The following is a 20,550-nucleotide window of genomic DNA, read 5'->3' as shown; positions in this document are numbered from 1 at the left end:
GGAACAGAGCAGAGAACCCAGAAATAAACCCACACTTTTATGGACAGTTGATATTTGACATAGGAGGTAAGAGTATACAATGGATTAAAGACAGTCTCTTTAACAAATGGTGTTGGGAAAATTGGACAGCTACCTGCAAAAAAAATTAAACTAGACCACCAACTTACACCATTCACAAAAATAAACTCAAAATGTAGAAAAGACTTAAATGTAGGTCATTAATCATCTTAGAAGAAAACGTAGGCCGTAAGATCTCCAACATCTCTCTCGCAATATATTTGCTGATTTATTTCCACGGGCAAGTGAAATAAAGGACAGGATGAACTAATGGGACTATATCAAACTAAAAAGCTTTTGCACAGCTAAAGACAATATGAACAAATAAAAAGACAAACCACACAATGGGAGAACATATTCAACAATACGTCTGATAAGGGGTTAATAAGCACAATTTATAAAGAACTTGTAAAACTCAACACCAAGAAGATAAACAATCCAATCAAAAAATGGGCAGAAGAAATAAATAGACACTTCTTCTTTTTTTTAATTTTTATTTATTTATTTTTTTAATTTATTCATTTTAGAGAGGAGAAGGAGAGACAGAGAGAGAGAAGGGGGGGAGGAGCTGGAAGCATCAACTCCCATATGTGCCTTGACCAGGCAAGCCCAGGGTTTCGAACCGGCGACCTCAGCATTTCCAGGTCGAGGCTTTATCCACTGCGCCACCACAGGTCAGGCCTGACACTTCTTCAAAGAGGGCATACAGATGGCCAATAGGAGGATGAAAAAAATGTTCAACATCACTAATCATTAGAGAAATGCACATTAAAACCACAATTAGATACCACCTCACACCATTTAGAATGTCGCTCATTAACAAAACAACACATAATAAGTGCTAGTGAGGATGTGGAGAAAAGGGAACCCTCCTGCACTGCTGGTGGGAATGCAGAGTGGTGCAGCCACTGTGGAAAACAGTATAGAGATTCCTCAAAAATTTAAAAATGGAACTGCCTTTTGACCCAGCTATCCCACTTTTAGGAATATATTTTAAGAATACCAAATCACTGATTGATAAATTTCTGGTACAATTTTTTTGCCTTTTTCTCTGTTGATTGACAATATTGCTTGTAACTTCATGAAAGAATATCTCTATCCTTTAGATCTTTTATGTTTTCTTTTCAAAACTTTCAAGATATTGTTTCCTTTTTTTTTTTTTTTTTTACAGAGACAGAGAGAGTCAGAGAGAGGGCTAGATAGGGACAGACAGACAGGAACAGAGAGAGATGAGAAGCATCAATCATTAGTTTTTCGCTGCAACACCTTAGTTGTTCATTGATTGCTTTCTCATATGTGCCTTGACCGTGGGGCTACAGCAGACCAAGTAACCCCTTGATCAAGCCAGTGACCTTGGGTCCAAGCTGGTGAGCTTTGCTCAAACCAGATGAGCCCACGCTCAAGCTGGCGACCTTGGGGTCTCGAACCTGGGTCCTCTGCATCCCATTCCGACGCTCTATCCACTGTGCCACTACCTGGTCATGCTCTTTTTTGTTTTAATGACAGGTAGTAGCACTTTTTTAATTTTATTTTTTGTATTTTTCTGAAGCTGGAAACGGGAGGCAGTCAGACAGACTCCCGCATGCGCCCGACCGGGATCCACCCAGCATGCCCACCAGGGGGCGATGCTCTGCCCATCTGGGCATTGCTCTGTTGCAACCAGGGTCATTCTAGGCCATGGAGCCATCCTCAGTTCCCGTGCCAACTTTGCTCCAATGGAGCCTTGGCTACAGGAGGGGAAGAGAGAGACAGAGAGGAAGGAGAGGGGGAGGGGTGGAGAAGCAGATGGGCACTTCTTCTGTGTGCCCTGGCCGGGAATCGAACCCGGGACTATGGCATGCCAGGCCGACGCTCTACCACTGAGCCAACCAGCCAGGGCCAGTAGCACATTTATTTTATTGAAGAAAGTAATGATAACTATAACAAGAGTAATGATTTAAGACTAAGAAAAAAATTAAAGCAACTCAGTGAACTTGAATGTTGAGGGTAGATGTCTGTATAACAGTTGTTTAAAACATTGGTATTATATGCTTTTATTCAGGCCTTATTAAATAATCAACCATGAAGGAAAATTTTATAATATTTCACATAGGTTGAAATAGTGTTCTTTTCCTCTCTGATTCAGTGTTTCTAAATTAGTTTTTTTTTATTGGAACATCATGCAGTCTCTTGTGCCCCGAAACACATTCTAGAAAGTGACTTTATCTTGCTATAACTTTATTAGCCAAATCCAGCAATTATTAACATTTGACACATGAATTTGTGTGTGGGGGGTTGTTTTGTTTTTATTTTAATTTTTAAATTTTATTTAGAAAATTATCTGAGTGACATTGATCAATAAGAGTACATAGGTTTCAGGTCAACATTTCTATAGCATTTGAACTGTTGATTATGTTGTATACCAATCACCCAAAGTCAAATCATTTTTTGTCACCTTATAATGTTCCTCTTACATCCTTCCCCCTGCCCTTTTCCGAGTCCCCCTTCCCCACATCTGCTTCACCCTGGGAACCACTTTACTTTTATCTATGTCCACAACACATGAATTTGAATAGAGGACTTTTCTGTGCTTAATTTTCCTTCCCAGTAAAATAAGACTGGCAGGATGATCTTGGGCATGCGAGACATCATAACTGTATTTACATACAATACATAATAAGTGTTATAACATGCATTTACTAGTACTTTTGTAGAATTTGCCTTTCCTCCACAATACTCTGGAGTTGTGATTCAAGAAAACAACAACAATCTAATGCTAAACTATGGCAAATTTTTTACCTTTCCATGACAAAATAAGAGAAAGGAGTAAGTATAATACGGGGAATTATTTTAAAGTTTGTGTATTCAATTTAAAACATTTAACCTAATTGAGAAATTAGGATTTTCAAGTTGTTAAAATGGATGTTAAAATAATCTTTTATAGACTGATTTGTGGTGGCACAGTGGATAAAACATTGACCTGAACCCTGGCCGGTTGGCTCAGTGGTAGAGCGTCGGCCTGGCTTGCGGAAGTCCTGGGTTCGATTCTCGGCCAGGGCACACAGGAGAAGCGCCCTTCTGCTTCTCCACCCCTCCCCCTCTACTTCCTTTCTGTCTCTCTCTTCCCCTCCTGCAGCCAAGGCTCCATTGGAGCAAAGATGGCCTGGGTGCTGGGGATGGCTCCATGGTCTCTGCCTCAGGCGCTAGAGTGGCTCTGGTCGCAACAGAGCGACGCCCCAGATGGGCAGAGCATCGCTCCCTGGTGGTCGTGTCTGGTGGATCCCGGTCGGGCACATGCGGGAGTCTGTCTGACTGCCTCCCCGTTTCCAGCTTTAGAAAAATACAAAAAAACAAACAAACAAAAAAAAACATCGACCTGGAACACTGAGGTCGCCAGTTCGAAACCCCGGGCTTGCCTGGTCAAGGCACATGTGGAAGTTGATGCTTCTAACACCTCCCCCTTCTCTCTCTTTCTCTCTCTCGTCTCTCTATAAAAATGAATAAACAAATTTTAAAAATAATAATCCAAAGAGGACATACAGATGGCCAATAGGCATATGAAAAAATGCTCAACATCACTAATCATTAGAGAAATGCAAATTAAAACCACAATGAGATATCACCTCACACCAGTCAGAATGGCGCTTATCAACAAAACAACACAGAATAAGTGCTGGCGAGGATGTGGAGAAAAGGGAACCCTCCTGCACTGCTGGTGGGAATGCAGACTGGTGCAGCCACTGTGGAAAACAGTATGGAGATTCCTCAAAAAACTGAAAATCGAACTGCCTTTTGACCCAGCTATCCCACTTTTAGGAATATACCCCAAGGGCACCATAGAACGGCTCGAAAAGGAGAAATGCACCCGCATGTTTGTGGCAGCATTGTTCACAATAGCAAAGATCTGGAAACAGCCCAAGTGTCCGTCAGAGGATGAGTGGATTAAAAAGCTTTGGTACATATTACTATGGAATACTACTCAGCCATAAGAAATGATGACATCGGATCATTTACAATAACATGGATGGACCTTGACAACATTATATGGAGTGAAATAAGTAAATCAGAAAAAAAAACTAAGATGAATCCATACATAGAAGGGACATAAAAATGAGACTCAGAGACATGAACAAGAATGTGATGGCAACAGGCGCGGGAGGTTGGGGGAGGGGGGAGGGGGTGAAGAAGGAGAGAGGGGTTAGGGGAGGGGAGGGGCACAAAGAAAACCAGATAGAAGGTGACAGAAGACAATTTAACTTTGGGGGAGGGTTATACAGCACAATCAAATGTCAAAATAATCTAGAGATATTTTCTCTCAACATATGTACCCTGATTTATCAATGTCACTGCATTAAATTTAATAAAAAGAAAAAGAAAAAAGAAAAAAAAATCGACCTGGAACACTGAGGTCGCCAGTTCGAAACCCCGGGCTTGCCTGATCAAGGCACATGTGGAAGTTGATGCTTCTAACACCTCCCCCTTCTCTCTCTTTCTCTCTCTCGTCTCTCTATAAAAATGAATAAACAAATTTAAAAAATAATAAGAGATATGGTGGCATGTGAGACACTCCCAATCTCTCTTCTTGAAAGTTCAACAAATTCTACAACTATATGCCAAGAAGAAACCCCAGATGAACCTGAAATATACACACACCAGATAGACAAAGGTATGATTGCACAAGAAGGCAGGCCATCTGACCAGGTGGTGGCGCAGTGGATAGAGCATCGGACTGGGATGCGGAAGGACCCAGGTTCGAGACCCTGAGGTCGCCAGCTTGAACGCAGACTCATCTGGTGTGAGCAAAAAGCTCACCAGCTTGGACCCAGGGTTGCTGGCTCGAGCAAGGGGTTACTCAGTCTGCTGAAGGCCCACGGTCAAGGCACATATGAGAAAGCAATCAATGAACAACTAAGGTGTTGTAACAAAAAACTGATGATTGATGCTTCTCATCTCTTTCTGTCCCTGTCTATCCCTCTCTCTGACTCTTGCTCTCTCTCTGAAATAAATAAATAAAAATTTAAAAAAAAAGAAAAAAAGAAGGCAGGGCAAAGATAGCATCAGCTCACAGAAGAAAAAAAGCCAGAGGACTGAGTTTTCTCTTTCCTCAGGGATCTGAGGGAGGGAGGCACTGTTAGCGTAGTACGGGCATTGTCTAGGATCCAGAGAAGAGGAGAGACTGAAGGGAAGGAGCAGCGATAAGGCTGGCAACCAAGACTGGGAGCAGAGCCATTTCCTGGGTCTGCCAAACCTGTTTGTGATTGCAGATGCTGGGTGCCCACAAAGCCTGTGGCATGCTCACAAATACTGCATGAGACTAGCTCATGAAGATCAGCCCCGGGGCACTGAGATACACTTGATATGCCTGCATGCCCAGCCCAGAGGAGTTTAACCTGTGTGGCATGGAGAGACGTGCTTGATCTACGATCTGCACCCCACCTGCTCCTAAAACTCAGACACCGGCTTGGGGCGTGCAACCCCTGCCCTGCCTGGGACTGTGCTTTCAGTACTTAACGTGGCATTGTAGGAGGGGCCCGGCTGTGTCACCCCAGCCTCCTGGTCCCACATTGCTCCCTTTGCTGTGCAAATAGTAGTGGTGGTAGAACCACTCAGCTGAGTTTCCAGGCTGCTCTCTCCTGTGAGGGGTGGGGATGCCTTGGCGCTTGATCCCCTGCTTTATTGGGCTGTGAGGGGAGTGGCACCTGAGAATCCCTAGTCAGCTATTGCTAGAGCCATAACATTGTAGAGCCCTAACAACAAGCCCCTCCTACCAAGGGGACTACAGCCTTGCCTGCATCATCACAGAGTTGCCTCATCAGAAATTTACCCAAGAATCTCACAGAGGCAAATCTTGTAGTACAGCACCTCCTACCAGAAAAAAGAATAAGTTACCTCTCAAAACTAGAAAAAAAACCCTCTTTTCTTTTTCTGCATTTTCCCAAATTTTCTTTCCGTTCTCTTCTTTCTCTATTTACCATGTGAATTTCATTATATTTAGTTGTTATATATTTTATTCTTGATTTTTGCAAGGATTTCATTTCTGATTCTTTCTTTTCTCTCTTCCCTTTTTTCCCTTTTCTCCCCTTCTCCTTATTTCTTTTTCTCTTTTTTCTCCCTCTCACTTGAACATCATTTTTTATCAAATTATTATATTTTAAACTCATACTTCTTTGTTTGGCATTTCGCTTATTTATTTATTTATTTTTATTTTTTATTTTTTCTGAAGTTGGAAATGGGGAGGCAGTCAGACAGACTCCCACATGTGCCCGACCAGGATCCACCTGGCATGCCCACCAGGGGGCGATGCTCTGCCCATCTGGGGCATTGCTCTGTTGCAATCAGAGCCATTCTAGCACCTGAGGCAGAGGCCATGGAGCCATCCTCAGTGCCCGGGCTAACTTTGCTCCAATGGAGCCTTGGCTGTGGGAGGGGAAGAGCGAGACAGAGAGGAAGGAGAGGGGGAGGGGTGGAGAAGCAGATGGGTGCTTCTTCTGTGTGCCCTGGCCGGGAATCGAACCCGGGACTCCTGCATGCCAGGCCGATGCTCTACCACTGAGCCAACCGGCCAGGGCCTCATTTCGCTTATTTTTTACTTCATTTTCTTTCTGTTTTTTTTTCCCCCCTCAGTTTCTGGTTTTTGTTCTCTGTAGTTTTTTTCCTACTTATCATTATTTATAGAATTTTTATTTTTTCACTGTATTTTTTTTTCAATTTTTATTTTATTATGCGTTCCTGTTAGTGTTACTAACAATACTATTCTCAAATGCCATCAAGGGAAAAAAATCAAATATGAATATAAAAGACAGAGATGTATCTCAGATACATAAAGAAATATCTCCAGAAAAAACTCTCAATTGCATGGAAACCTTGGAGCTTAATGACAGAGAATTCAAAATTGAAGTTCTAAAAATACTCAAAAGATACAGAAAACAATGAAAGGCAAATTAAATGAGCTCAAAAAACAACTTAATGAATGAAAAGAGTACTTCACCAAGGAAATTGAAACTAAAAAAACCAAACAGATGACTCAATACACAAACTGAAATATGAGATAACAAGCTTAGCTAATAGAAAAGATCAGATAGAGGAGGAGAGAACTAGTGACATTGAAGACAGGCAATGAGAGATACTACAAAGAGAAGAAGAGAAGAGATAAACTCATAAATTAAAAAAAAAATAAGCCTGACCAGGCGGTAGCGCAGTGGATAAAGCATCGAACTGGGATGCAGAAGGACCCAGGTTCGAGACCCCATCGTTGCTAACTTGAGCGCGGGCTCATCTGGCTAGAACAAAAAAAAAAAAAAAAAAAAAAAAAGTTCACCAGCTTGGACCCAAGGTCGCTGGCTTGAGCAAGGGGTTACTCAGTCTGTTGAAGGCCCATGGTCAAGGCACATAATAGAAAGCAATCAATGAACAACTAAGGTGTTGCAATGAAAAACTGATGATTGATGCTTCTCATCTCTCTCTGTTCCTGTCTGTCCCTAATCTATCCCTCTCTCTGACTTTCTCTCTGTCCCTGTAAAAAAAATAAATAATAAATAAATAAAAATTTAAAAAAATGAGAAAGCCCTGCAAGAATTATCTGATTCCATTAGAAAGAGCAATATAAGAAAAGGAGAGGAAAAAGGAAATGGAGAACATATTAAAACAAATAATCGATAAAAACTTCCCAAGCCTGTGGAATGAATTAGAGACTCAAACCCAAGAAGCAAACAGACCTACTCCAAGGCACATCATAAAGAAATTATCAGCAATCAATGACAAAGAATCCTCAAGGCAGCTAGTGAGAAGAAGAATATAACATGTAAAGGAAGGCCCATTAGGCTATCATCAGATTTTTCAGCAGAAATTCTATAAACCAGAGGAGAGTAACCCCAACATTTAAACTAGTGAAAGAGAGGAACTACCAACCAAAAATATTATATCCATCAAAGCTATCCTTCAAATATGAAGGGGAAATGAAAACATTTATAGACATACAGAAGCTGAGGGAATTTAGCACCAGAAAACCCCCACTACAGAAAATATTAAAGGGGGTTATCCAACCAGATACAAAGAACAAACAAAACAAAACTATAAGTAAAAGTTTTAACAAGACCACAATATAAACAAAGATAATCTGTGAAAACAATAACAGAAAAGGGGAGAAGATAAAGATCACTAGTAGCAAAGGAGGATGGAGTGCAGAAGCACTCATGAGATAATAGACTCTAATAAATATGATAAATTTTCTTTTAATAACCTAATGGTAACCACTTCTGAAAATGCTACTACTGAAATACATAGCTTAAAAATAATGAAGAGGCCCTGATCGGTTGGCTCAGTGGTAGAGCGTTGGGCTGGCGTGCAGAAGTACTGGGTTTGATTCCCGGCCAGGGCACACAGGAGAAGCACCCATCTGCTTCTCCACCCCTCCCCCTCTCCTTCCTCTCTGTCTCTCTCTTCCCCTCCCGCAGTGAGGCTCCATTGGAGCAAAGATGGCCTGGGCGCTGGGGATGGCTCCTTGGCCTCTGTCCCAGGCGCTGGAGTGACTCTGGTTGCAGCAGAGCGATGCCCCGGAGGGGCAGAGCATCGCCCCCTGGTGGGCAGAGCGTCGCCCCCTGGTGGGCATGCCAGGTGGATCCCGGTCGGGCGCATGTGGGAGTCTGTCTGACTGTCTCTCCCCGTTTCCAGCTTCAGAAAAATACAAAAAAAAAAAATGAAGAAACAGTGGATAGAAGTATTGAACTCCACCAAACAAAAACAAATGAAAGAAAAACAAAAATCAAGAACCAAATAAGACACAGAGATACCAGAAAGCAGCATATAAAATGGCAATAGGAAATCCTCAAGTGTCAATAATTACACCAAATGTAAATGGATTGAACTCACCAATAAAGAGATACAGAGTAGCAGATTGGATCAAGAAGCAAAACCTAACTGTATGCTGCCTTCAAGAGTCACATCTAAGCCTCAAGGATGAAAACAGATTCAAAGTGAAAGGTTGGAAAATGATCCTCCAAGCAAATAATATCCAAAGAAAAGGAGGTGTAGCCATTCTTATATCTAAGAATGCTGACTACAAGACAACAAAGGTAACCAAAGACAAAGATGGACATTTCATAATGATAAAGGCAACCTTGTATCAAGAAGACATAACACTTCTTTATATGCACCAAGACCTGAAGATGGCAGCAGAGTAGGCAGATGCAAAGACTCCCAGCTTACACCATCAAACTGGATTACAAATTAATTTACGAACAATCAGCATAAAAAACCAACTCTAGATTACAAGAACAGCTCTCAAAAACCAAGGAGCAGCCTGACCAGGCAGTGGTGCAGTGAATAGAGTGTTGGACTGGGATGCGGAGGACCCAGGTTTGAGACTCCGAGATCACCAGCTTGAGTGCAGGCTCATCTGGTTTGAGCAAAGCTCACCAGCTTGGAACCAAGGTCACTGGTTATTCGGTCTGTTGTGGCCCCACGGTCAAGGCACATATAGGAGGGCAATCAATGAACAACTAAGGTGTCGCAATGAAAAACTGATGATTGACGCTTCTCATCTCTCTCTGTTTCTGTCTGTTCCTGTCTGTCCCTCTCTCTGACTCTCTCTCTCTGTCCCTGAAAAAAACAAAAACAAAAAAAACAACAACCAAGGAGCAAAGAAGAAGCCACACTGAGCCTGGTAGGGAGTGCCAAGGAGCAGTGAGTCTCCCTTGCTTACAAGAATGAAGGGGGGGGGGGTGAGGCTGAGAGCCAGAAGGGCTCTCACTCCAAGGAAAAGAGCAGAAAATATTGCTTACAGCCACTTGCCTGGGACCTGGGAACAAGGTGTGTTGAAAGGGCTGGCTAGTCTTCCAAAAGGAAAAGGGAGAGAGAGAGAGACAGATGGTGAGGGGCAGAAAAATAGATGGGATGACCTGAGAAGCTGAGTCATCCAGTGCTAGAGGTGGCCATAACTGGGGGAGGGGTTGATCCTTCCACACAATACAAGACTATTGTAGTTCCAGGTAACCCATCACCAGACATCACTCCAGTTCCAATCAGTGTAACAATACACAGCTGAAAACAAGAAGTGGGGAGAAAGGGAAGTAACTCAGGTCTCCATGAAGATCTGACCCTCCCCCTACTGAAGCTGAGAAAACACCCCACCCCCAAAGAGGGTAACTGACAGATCAGGACTTCATAGTCTCAGGTTACACCCACCCATTCCTGGATACAGTTTCAAATAAGCCCCCTGCTGAGATCACTAAACAAGACTACCACGTTTTAAGAAAACTGAGAACAAAACAAACAAATCAAGACTTCAAAGGTACTCTACTAGAAAAGCGAAATCTGACAGTAGATTACAAATAACAGCTGATGCCAACCCAAGAAGACCTAGAAATAACACAACCGAAAATTGGAGGAAAACAATACCAAGCTTAGACTCAACGAGCTCTACAAAAAATACACTCAAATACACAGACATAATGAGAAGAGAGAGAAGTGCAATCCAAATGAAACCACAAGAGACACCTCCAGGAAATGAACTGAGTGATATGGAAATAACCAAACTTTTGGATGCAGAGTTCAAAATAATGATTGTTAGGATGCTTAGGGATCTTTGAACAACAATGGATGGTTATTACGAACACCTAAATAAAGAAATAGTAAGTATTAAAAAGGACATTGAAATATTAAAAAAGAATCAGTTGGAGATGACAAATACAATATCAGAAATGAAGACCACAATGGGAGGAATTAAAAACAGGATGGATGAAACTGAGGATCAAATCAGCGAGTTGGAGGACAAGTTGAACGAAGGCATGGAAGCAGAGCAGCAAAAAGAAAAGAGAATCAAAAAGTCTGAGGAAACTCTAAGAGAGTTCTGTGACAACATGAAGAGAAATAACATCCTCATCATAGGGGTTCCTAAAGAAGAAGAGAAAGAATAAGGGATAAAGACTTTGTTCAACCATATCACAGCTGAAAACTTCCCTAAATTAATGCAAGAAGAAGTCTCACAAGTTCAAAAAGCACGGGGAACTCCATTAAAGAGAAATCCAAAGAAATCTACACCAAGACACATTGTAATTAAAATACCAAAGCTAAGTGATAAAGAGAAAATATTAAAAGCTGCTAGAGAAGAAAAGGCTATCACCTACTAGGGAGCCCCGTAAGTATGACATCCGACTTCTCAACACAAACACTTGAGGCCAGAAGGGAATGGCAAGAAATATTCAAAGTAATGCAGAACAAGAACCTACAACCAACACTACTTTATCCTGCAAGGCTATCATTTAAAATTGAAGGAGAAATAAAAAGCTTACCAGAACAAAAAAAATACTCAAGGAATTCATTACAACCAAATCAATGCTGCAGGAAACGTTAAGGGGCCTGTTGTAAACAGATCAAAGGAGAAAAAGAATATAGCAAAAGAGGAATACAGCTTTAAAGAATAAAATGGCAATAAACAAGTACATATCAATAATAACCTTAAATGTAAATGGATTAAATGATCCAATCAAAAGACATAGGGTAGCTGCATGGATAAGAAAACAGGACCCATACATATGCTGTTTACAAGAGACACATCTTAAAACAAAAGATGCACATAGACTGAAGGTAAAAGGATGGAAAAAAATATTTCATGCAAATGGGAATGAAAAAAAAGCTGGGGTAGCTATACTTCTATTAGACAAAATGGACATTAGGCCCTGGCCGGGTGGCTCAGTGGTAGAGCATCAGCCTGGCGTGCTAGGGACCCGGGTTCGATTCCCAGCCAGGGCACATAGGAGAAGCGCCCATTTGCTTCTCCACCCCCCCTCCTTCCTCTCTGTCTCTCTCTTCCCCTCCCGCAGCCAAGGCTCCATTGGAGCAAAGATGGCCTGGGCGCTGGGGATGGCTCCTTGGCCTTTGCCCCAGGCGCTAGAGTGGCTCTGGTCGCGGCAGAGCGACCCCCCGGAGGGGCAGAGCATCGCCCCCTGGTGGGCAGAGCATCGCCCCTGGTGGGCGTGCCGGGTGGATCCCGGTCGGGCACATGCGGGAGTCTGTCTGATTATCTCTCCCCGTTTCCAGCTTCAGAAAAATACAAAAAAAAAAAAGGACTTTAAAACAAAGGCTATATAGCCTGACCTGTGGTGGCACAGTGGATAACGCGTCAACCTGGAAATGCTGAGGTCGCCGGTTCGAAACCCTGGGCTTGCCTGGTCAAGGCACATGTGGGAGTTGATGCTTCCAGCTCTTTCCCCCTTCTCTCTCTCTGTCTGTCTCTCTCTCCCTGTCTCTCTCCTCTCTAAAAATGAATTAAAAAAAAGGAAAAAAAAAGATTTAAAACAAAGGCTATAGTAAGAGATAAAGAAGGCCACTAAATAATGATAAAGGGAGCAATCCAACAGGAAGATATAACCATTATAAATATCTACGTGCCTAATATAGGAGCATCTAAATATATAAAGCAAACTTTGATGGATATAAAGGGCTAGATCACCAGCCCTAGTAACAGTAGGGGATTTCAATACCCCACTAACATCACTAAATAGATCCTCAAGAAATAAAATTAACAAAGAAACAGCAGATTTATAGGACACACTAGATCAACAGGATTTAATAGATATTTTCAGAACCTTTCACATAAAGCAGCAGAATGTACATACTTTCAAGTGCTCATGGTACATTTTCTAGTATAGACCACATGTTAGGGCACAAAAGCAGTCTCAACAAATTTAAGAAGATTGAAATCATATCAAGCATTTTCTCTGATTACAATGGCATGACTAGAAATCAACCAAAACAGAAAATCTCAAAAATTCTCAAACTGAAAACACATAGAAACTAAATAGCAGGTTGTTAAATAATGAGCGCATTAACGAGGAGATCAAGGAAGAAATAAAAAAATTCCTAGAAACAAATGATAATGAGCATATATCAACTCAAAATTTATGGGACACAGCAAAAGCAGTACTGAGAGGAAAGTTCATAGCACTACAGTCATACTTTAAGAAGCTAGATAAAACTTAAATAAACAACTTAACCTGCATCTAAAAGAACTAGAAAAAGAACAGCAAGTAAAGCCTAGAGGTAGTAGAAGGAAGGAAATAATAAAGATCAGAGTGGAAATAAATGACAGAGGCTAAAGAAACAATACAGAGGATCAATGAAACCAGCAGCTGGTTCTTTGAAAAGGTAAACAAGATCAATGAACCTATTAGACTCACCAAGAAAAAAAGAGAGAGGACTCAAATAAATAAAATTAGAAATGAGAGTGGAGAAATAACAACTGACACAACAGATATACAAAATATTGTAAGAAAATACTATGAAGAACGGTATGCCAAAAAACTAGACAACCTAGATGAAATGGGCAAATTCTTTGAAACATACAATCTTCCCAAAATCATCTGGAAGAATCAGAAAACCTAAACAGACCGATTACAACAAGTGAGATCAAAACAGTTATCAGCCTGACCTGTGGTGGCACAGTGGATAAAGCATCGACCTGGAAATGCTGAGGTCGCTGGTTCAAAACCCCGGGCTTGCCTGGTCAAGGCACATATGGGAGTTGATGCTTCCAGCTCCTCCCCCTTTCTCTCTCTCCCTCTCTCTCTCCTCTCTAAAAATTAATAAATAAATAAAAAATTTAAAAAAAAAGAAAAGAAAAAAAACAGTTATCAAAAAAATCCCAACAGACAAAAGTCCTGGGTCTGATGGCTTCACAAGTGAATTCTACCAAATATTCAAAGAAGAACTAACTCCTATCCTTCTCAAGCTATTTCAAAAAATTCAAGGGGATAGAAGACTTCCAAGCTCCTTTTATGAGGCGAGCATGATTCTGATTCCAAAATCAGGCAAAGACAAGACAAGAAAGAAAATTTTAGGCCAATATCCCTGATGAATATAGATGTTAAAATCCTGAACAAAATATTAGCAAACCTGATCCAGGAATATATGAAAAAAGTCATACACCATGATCAAGTGGGATTTATTCTGGGGAGGCAAAGCTGGTACAATATTCGCAAATCAATCAATGTAATTCATCACATAAACAAAAGGAAGAAGAAAAATCAAACAATAAATTCAATATATGCAGAAGAAGCATTTGATAAAATCCAGCACCCCTGACTGACCTGTGGTGGCGCAGTGGATAAAGCGTCAACCTGGAAACGCTGAGGTTGCCGGTTCAAAACCCTGGGTGGCTTGCCTGATCAAGGCACATATGGGAGTTGATGCTTCCTGCTCCTCCCCCCTTCTCTCTCTCTCTCTCTCTCTCTCTTCTCTCTCAATAATTAATAAAAAATTTTAAAAAAATCTTCAAAATCCAGCACCCATTCATGATCAGAACTCTCAGCAAAGTGGGAATACAGGGAACATACCTGAACATGATAAAGGCCATTTATGACAAACCCACAGCCAACATCATACTCAATGGGCAAAAATTAAAAGCAATCCCCTTAAGATCAGGAACAAAGCTGAGGTGCCCCCTTTCACCTCTCTTATTCAATATAGTCCTGGAAGTCCTAGCCACAGCAATCAGACAAGAAGAAGAAATAAAAGTCATCCAAATTGGAAAAGAAGAAGTAAAACTATCATTATTTCCAGATGATATGATTTTGTATATAGAAAACCCTAAAGTCGCAGTCAATAACCTTCTAGACCTGATAAATGAATTCAGCAAGGTGGCAGGATATAAAATTAATACTCAGAAATCAGAGGCATTTTTATACACCAACAATGAACTGTCAGAGAAATTAAGGAAACAATCCCCTTTACTATTGCAACCAAAAAATAAAGTACCTAGGAGTAAATTTTACCAAGGAGGTTAAAGACTTGTACTCGGAAAATTATAAAACATTGGTAAAAGAAATCAAGGAAGACACAAACAAGTTGAAGCATATACCGTGCTCATGGTTAGGAAGAATAAACATAATTAAAATGTCTGTATTACCCAAAGCCATTTATAAATTCAGTGCAATACCAATTGAAATACCAATGGCATACTTCAAAGATATAGAACACAGATTCCAAAAATTTATATGGAACCAAAAAAGAACACAAATAGCCTCAGCAATCTTGAAAAGGATGAATAAAGCGGGAGGTATCACACTTCCCGATAACAAGTTATACTACAAGACCTTTGTACTTAAAACAGCCTGGTACTGGCATAAGAACAGGCATATATTGTAGATCAATGGAACAGAACAGAGAACCCAGAAATAAACCCACAGCTTTATGGACAACTGATATTTGACATACAATGGATTAAAGACAGCCTCTTTAATAAATAGTGTTGGGAAACTTGGACAACTACCTGCAAAAAAACTGAAACTAGACCACCAACTTACACCATTCACCAAAATAAACTCAAAATGGATAAAAGACTTAAATGTAAGCCATGAAACCATAAGCATCTTAGAAAACATAGGCCGTAAGCTCTCTATCATCTCTCGCAGCAATATATTTGCTGATTTATTTCCATGGGCAAGTGAAATAAAAGACAGGATAAACAAATGGGACAATATAAACTAAAAAGCTTTTGCACAGCTAAAGACAACATGAACAGAAAAAAAGACAAACTACACAATGGGAGAATGTATTCGACAATACATCTTATAAGGGGTTAATAACCAAAGTTTTTTAAGAACTTGTAAAACTCAACACCAAGAAGACAAAGAATCCAATAAAAAAATGGGCAAAAGAAATGAATAGACATTTCTCCAAAGAGGACATACAGATGGCCAATTGGCATATGAAAAAATGCTCAACATCACTAATCATTAGAGAAATGCAAATTAAAACCACAATGAGATACCACCTCACACCAGTCAGAATGGCGCTCATCAACAAAACAACACAGAATAAGTGCTGGCAAGGATGTGGAGAAAAGGGAACTCTCCTGCACTGCTGGTGGGAATGCAGACTGGTGCAGCCACTGTGGAAAACAATATGGAGATTCCTCAAAAAATTTAAAATCGAACTGTCTTTTGACCCAGCTATTCCACTTTTAGGGATATACCCTAAGAACACCATAGCAATGTTCCAAAAAAAGAAATGCACCCCCATGTTTATAGCAGCATTGTTCACAATAGCGAAGATCTGGAAACAGCCCAAGTGTTCGTTAGTGGATGAGTGGATTAAAAAGCTTCGGTACATATATACTATGGAATACTACTCAGCCATAAGAAATGATGACATCGCATCATTTACAATAACATGGATGGATCTTGATAACATTATACTGAGTGAAAGAAGTAAAGCAAAAAAAACGAAGAACTATATGATTCCATACATAGATGGGATATAAAAATGAGACTCAGAGACATGGACAAGAATGTGATGGTAACGGGGAGGGGGGGGAGTAAGGAGAGGGAGGGGATGGGGGGAAGATGTGGGGGGAAGGGAGGGGCACAAAGGAAACCAGATAGAAGGTGACGTATTCAGTGAAAGCAGTAATAAGTGGAAAGTTCATATCATTACAGGCTTATATGAAAAGACAAGAAAGAGCCCAAGTAAGCTACCTAACATCACATCTCAAGGAACTAGAAAATGAAGAACAAAGGCAATCCAAAACCAGCATAAGAAAGAAAATACTAAAAATTAGAGCAGAAATAATGAAATGGAGAACAGAAAACTGTAGAAGAAATCAATACAACAAGGAGCTGGTTCTTTGAAAAGATCAACAAAATTAAGAAACCCCTGGGAAGACTCACTAAGAAAAAAGAGAAAAGACTCATATAAACAAAATTCAAAATGAAAGAGAAAAAATTACCACATATATCATAGATATACAAAGGGTCATTGTAGAATACTATGAAAAACTAAATGCCACTAAATTCAACAATCCAGAAGAAATGGATAAATTCCTATAACAATACAATCTCCCTAGACTGAGTCACGAAGAAGTAGAAAGCCTAAATAGACTGATAAGTAGGGAGGAAATAGAACTATCAAAAACTTCCCCGACCTCATTCATTTCCACCGACCTTTAGGTGAGTTGTCCCAGCTGCTGTCAGTGCCCACCCCCCACCGCTGCGCCCCCGCCAGGCTTCACCAACGCCAAGCCCCTTCCAGCGACTGGTCACACCTGATTCTCTTTCACTCTGATCTGGCCAACCGCAACCATTGACGTCTTGTCGGGCTATTCGAGTGACCGGGACCCCGGCCGTGATCGAGGGTTTGGTGCACCTCCATTTGGAGGAAGTAAGGCAGGGCCTCTATCAGGGAAGAAGTTTGGAAACCCTGGGGAGAAACTAGTTAAAAAGAAGTGGAATCTTGATGAGCTGCCCGAATTTGAGAAGAATTTTTATCAAGAACACCCTGATTTGGCTAGGTGCACAGCGCAAGAGGTGGAGACATACAGAAGAAGCAAGGAAGTTACAGTTAGAGGTCACAACTGCCCAAAGCCAGTTCTGAATTTTTATGAAGCAAATTTTCCTGCAAATGTCATGGATGTGATTGCAAGACAGAACTTTACTGAACCCACTGCTATTTGTTCAAGCTCAGGGATGGCCAATCGCTCTAAGTGGATTGGATATGGTTGGAATAGCACAGACTGGATCTGGGAAAACATTGTCTTATTTGTTCCCTGCCATTGTTCATATCAATTATCAGCCATTCCTAGAGAGAGGTGATGGGCCTATTTGCTTGGTGCTAGCACCAACTCGGGAACTGGCCCAACAGGTGCAGCAAATAGCTGCTGAGTACTGTAGGGCATGTCGATTGAAGTCTACTTGTATTTATGGTGGTGCTCCTAAGGGACCACAGATTTGTGATCTGGAGAGAAGTGTGGAAATCTGTATTGCAACACCTGGAAGACTGATTGACTTTTTAGAGTGTGGGAAGACAAATCTGAGACGAACCACCTACCAAGTCCTTGATGAAGCAGATAGAATGCTTGATATGGGCTTCGAACCCCAAATAAGGAAGATTGTGGATCAGATAAGACCTGATAGGCAAACCCTAATGTGGAGTGCAACTTGGCCAAAAGAGGTAAGACAGCTTGCTGAAGATTTCCTGAAAGACTATATTCATATAAACATTGGTGCACTGGAACTGAGTGCAAACTGTGACATTCTTCAGATTGTGGATGTGTGTCATGATGTAGAAAAGGATGAAAAACTTACTCGTCTGATGGAAGAGATCATGAGTGAAAGGGAGAATAAAACCATTGTCTTTGTTGAAACCAAAAGAAGATGTGATGAACTTACTAGGAAAATGAGGAGAGATGGGTCGCCTGCCATGGGTATCCATGGTGACAAGAGTCAACAGGAACATGACTGGGTTCTAAATGAATTCAAACATGGAAAACCCTCCTATTCTGATTGCTACAGATGTGGCCTCCAGAGGGCTAGATGTGGAAGATGTGAAATTTGTCATCAATTATGACTACCCTAACTCCTCAGAGGATTATATTCATCGAATTGGAAGAACTGCTCTGTACCAAAACAGGCACAGCATACACTTTCTTTACACCTAATAACATAAAGCAAGTGAGCGACCTTATCTCTGTGCTTCTGGAAGCTAATCAAGCAATTAATCCCAAATTGCTTCAGTTGGCTGAAGACAGAGGTTCAGGTCGTTCCAGGGGTAGAGGAGGCATGAAGGATGACCATCAGGACAGATACTCTGCAGGCAAAAGGGGTGGATTTAATACCTTTAGAGACAGAGAAAATTATGACAGAGGTTACTCTAGTCTGCTTAAGAGAGATTTTGGGGCAAAAACCCAGAATGGTGTTTACAGTGCTACAAATTACACTAATGGGAGCTTTGGAAGTAATTTTGTGTCTGCTGGTATACAGGCCAGTTTTAGGGCTGGTATGGTTATGATGGCATTCAGCAATATGGAAGTAATGTTTCAAATATGCACAATGGTATGAACCAACAGGCATATGCATATCCTGCCACTGCAGCTGCACCTATGATTGGGTATCCAATGCCAACAGGATATTCTCAATAAGACTTTAGAAGTATATGTAAATGTCTGTTTTTCATAATTGTTTTTTATATTGTGTGTTATCAGACAAGATAGTTATTTAAGAAACATGGGAAATGCAGAAATGACTGCAGTGCAGCAGTAATTATGGTGCACTTTTTCGCTATTTAAGTTGGATATTTCTTTCTCTACATTCCTGAAACAATTTTTAGGGTTTTTTTGTACTAGAAAATGCAGGCAGTGTTTTCACAAAAGTAAATGTACAGTGATTTCAAATACAATGAATGAAGGCAATGCATGACCTTCCAATAAAAAATATTTAAAAAAAAACACACAAAAAAAAACAAAAAACTTCCCCGAAAATAAAAGTCCAGGGCCAGATGGCTATATTAGTGAATTTTACCAAACATTCAAGGAAGATTTAGTTCCTATCCTTCTCAAAGTCTTCCAAAGTATTGAAGAAGAAGCAATACTTACAAACTTAGAAGCACATTTTATGACCCAACATAACCCTCATACCAAAACCTGGCAAGGACAACACACACACACACGCACACACACACGCACACACGCGCGCGCGCGCGCGCACACACACACACACACACACACACGAATGAATGAATGAATGAATAAATAAATAGAAGAACACTACAAACCTGACCTGTGGTGGTGCAGGGGATAAAGCATTGGTCTGGAATGATGAGGTCGCTGGTTTGAAACCTTGGGCTTGCCTAGTCAAGGCACATATGGAGTTGATGTTTCCCGTTCCTCCCCCTTCTCTCTCTCTCTCCCTAAAAAGTAGAAGTCTAAAAAAAGAAATAAAGAAAAATACAGACCCATATCTCTAATAAATACAGATGCAAATATCCTAAAGAAAATACTAGCAAAAAAAATAATTACTAGCAAATCAAATACAGTGGTACCTTGAGATACGAACAGACCAACATATGAATTTTTTTAAGATACAAGCTGCGACTTGGTCCATATTTTTGTTCAAGATCCGAGTGAAATTCCATGATACGAGTCGTGATTGAGGAAACTGCCACTAGTTGGCATGTTGGCGCACGGGTCCAGTATCAGCAGTTTAATATATGAGTTGACTGACTTACAAGCTCGGTTACAGAATGAATTAAATTCGTATCTCAAGGTACCACTGTACAACAACACATTAAGAAAATGATTCATCATGATCAAGTGAGATTCATCCCAGAAACATAAGGATGGTTCAACATATGTAAAATGATTAACCTAATACACCATATCAACAAAACAAAGAACAAAAACCATATGATCCTATCAATAGATGCAGAAAAGGCATTTGATAAAATACAATGTCCTTTTATGTTTAAAACAGTCAACAAAATGAGTATAGAAGGAAAATATCTCAACATAATAAAGGCCATTTATGACAAACCATCAGCTAACATCATACTAAATGGTAAAAAACTGAAAATTTTTCCTCTAAAATCAGGAACAAGACAAGATTGCCCACTCTCTCCACTCCTATTCAACATAATTCTGGAAGTATTAGCCAGAGCAATCAGACAAGAGAAAGAAATAAAAGGCATTCATATTGGGAAAGAAGTAAAGTTTTCAATTTTGCATATATAGAAAACCCCAAAGATTCC

At 40.6% G+C, this 20,550-nt stretch overlaps 1 protein-coding gene and 1 pseudogene across 1 annotated transcript in view; both read left to right on the top strand.

Moving 5' to 3' along the window:
• GXYLT2 (glucoside xylosyltransferase 2) overlaps positions 1-20,550 on the top strand; it is a 105,905-nt gene that overhangs the window by 61,155 nt on the left and 24,200 nt on the right. The window lies entirely within an intron of this gene.
• On the top strand, positions 17,085-19,227 carry LOC136382413 (probable ATP-dependent RNA helicase DDX5 pseudogene; annotated as a pseudogene).

The sequence above is a fragment of the Saccopteryx leptura genome, chromosome 10, assembly GCF_036850995.1.
Source record: "Saccopteryx leptura isolate mSacLep1 chromosome 10, mSacLep1_pri_phased_curated, whole genome shotgun sequence".
NCBI lineage: Eukaryota > Metazoa > Chordata > Mammalia > Chiroptera > Emballonuridae > Saccopteryx > Saccopteryx leptura.
Note: the sequence above shows the minus strand (reverse complement) of the source record. Positions and strands in the feature narration are given on the sequence as shown.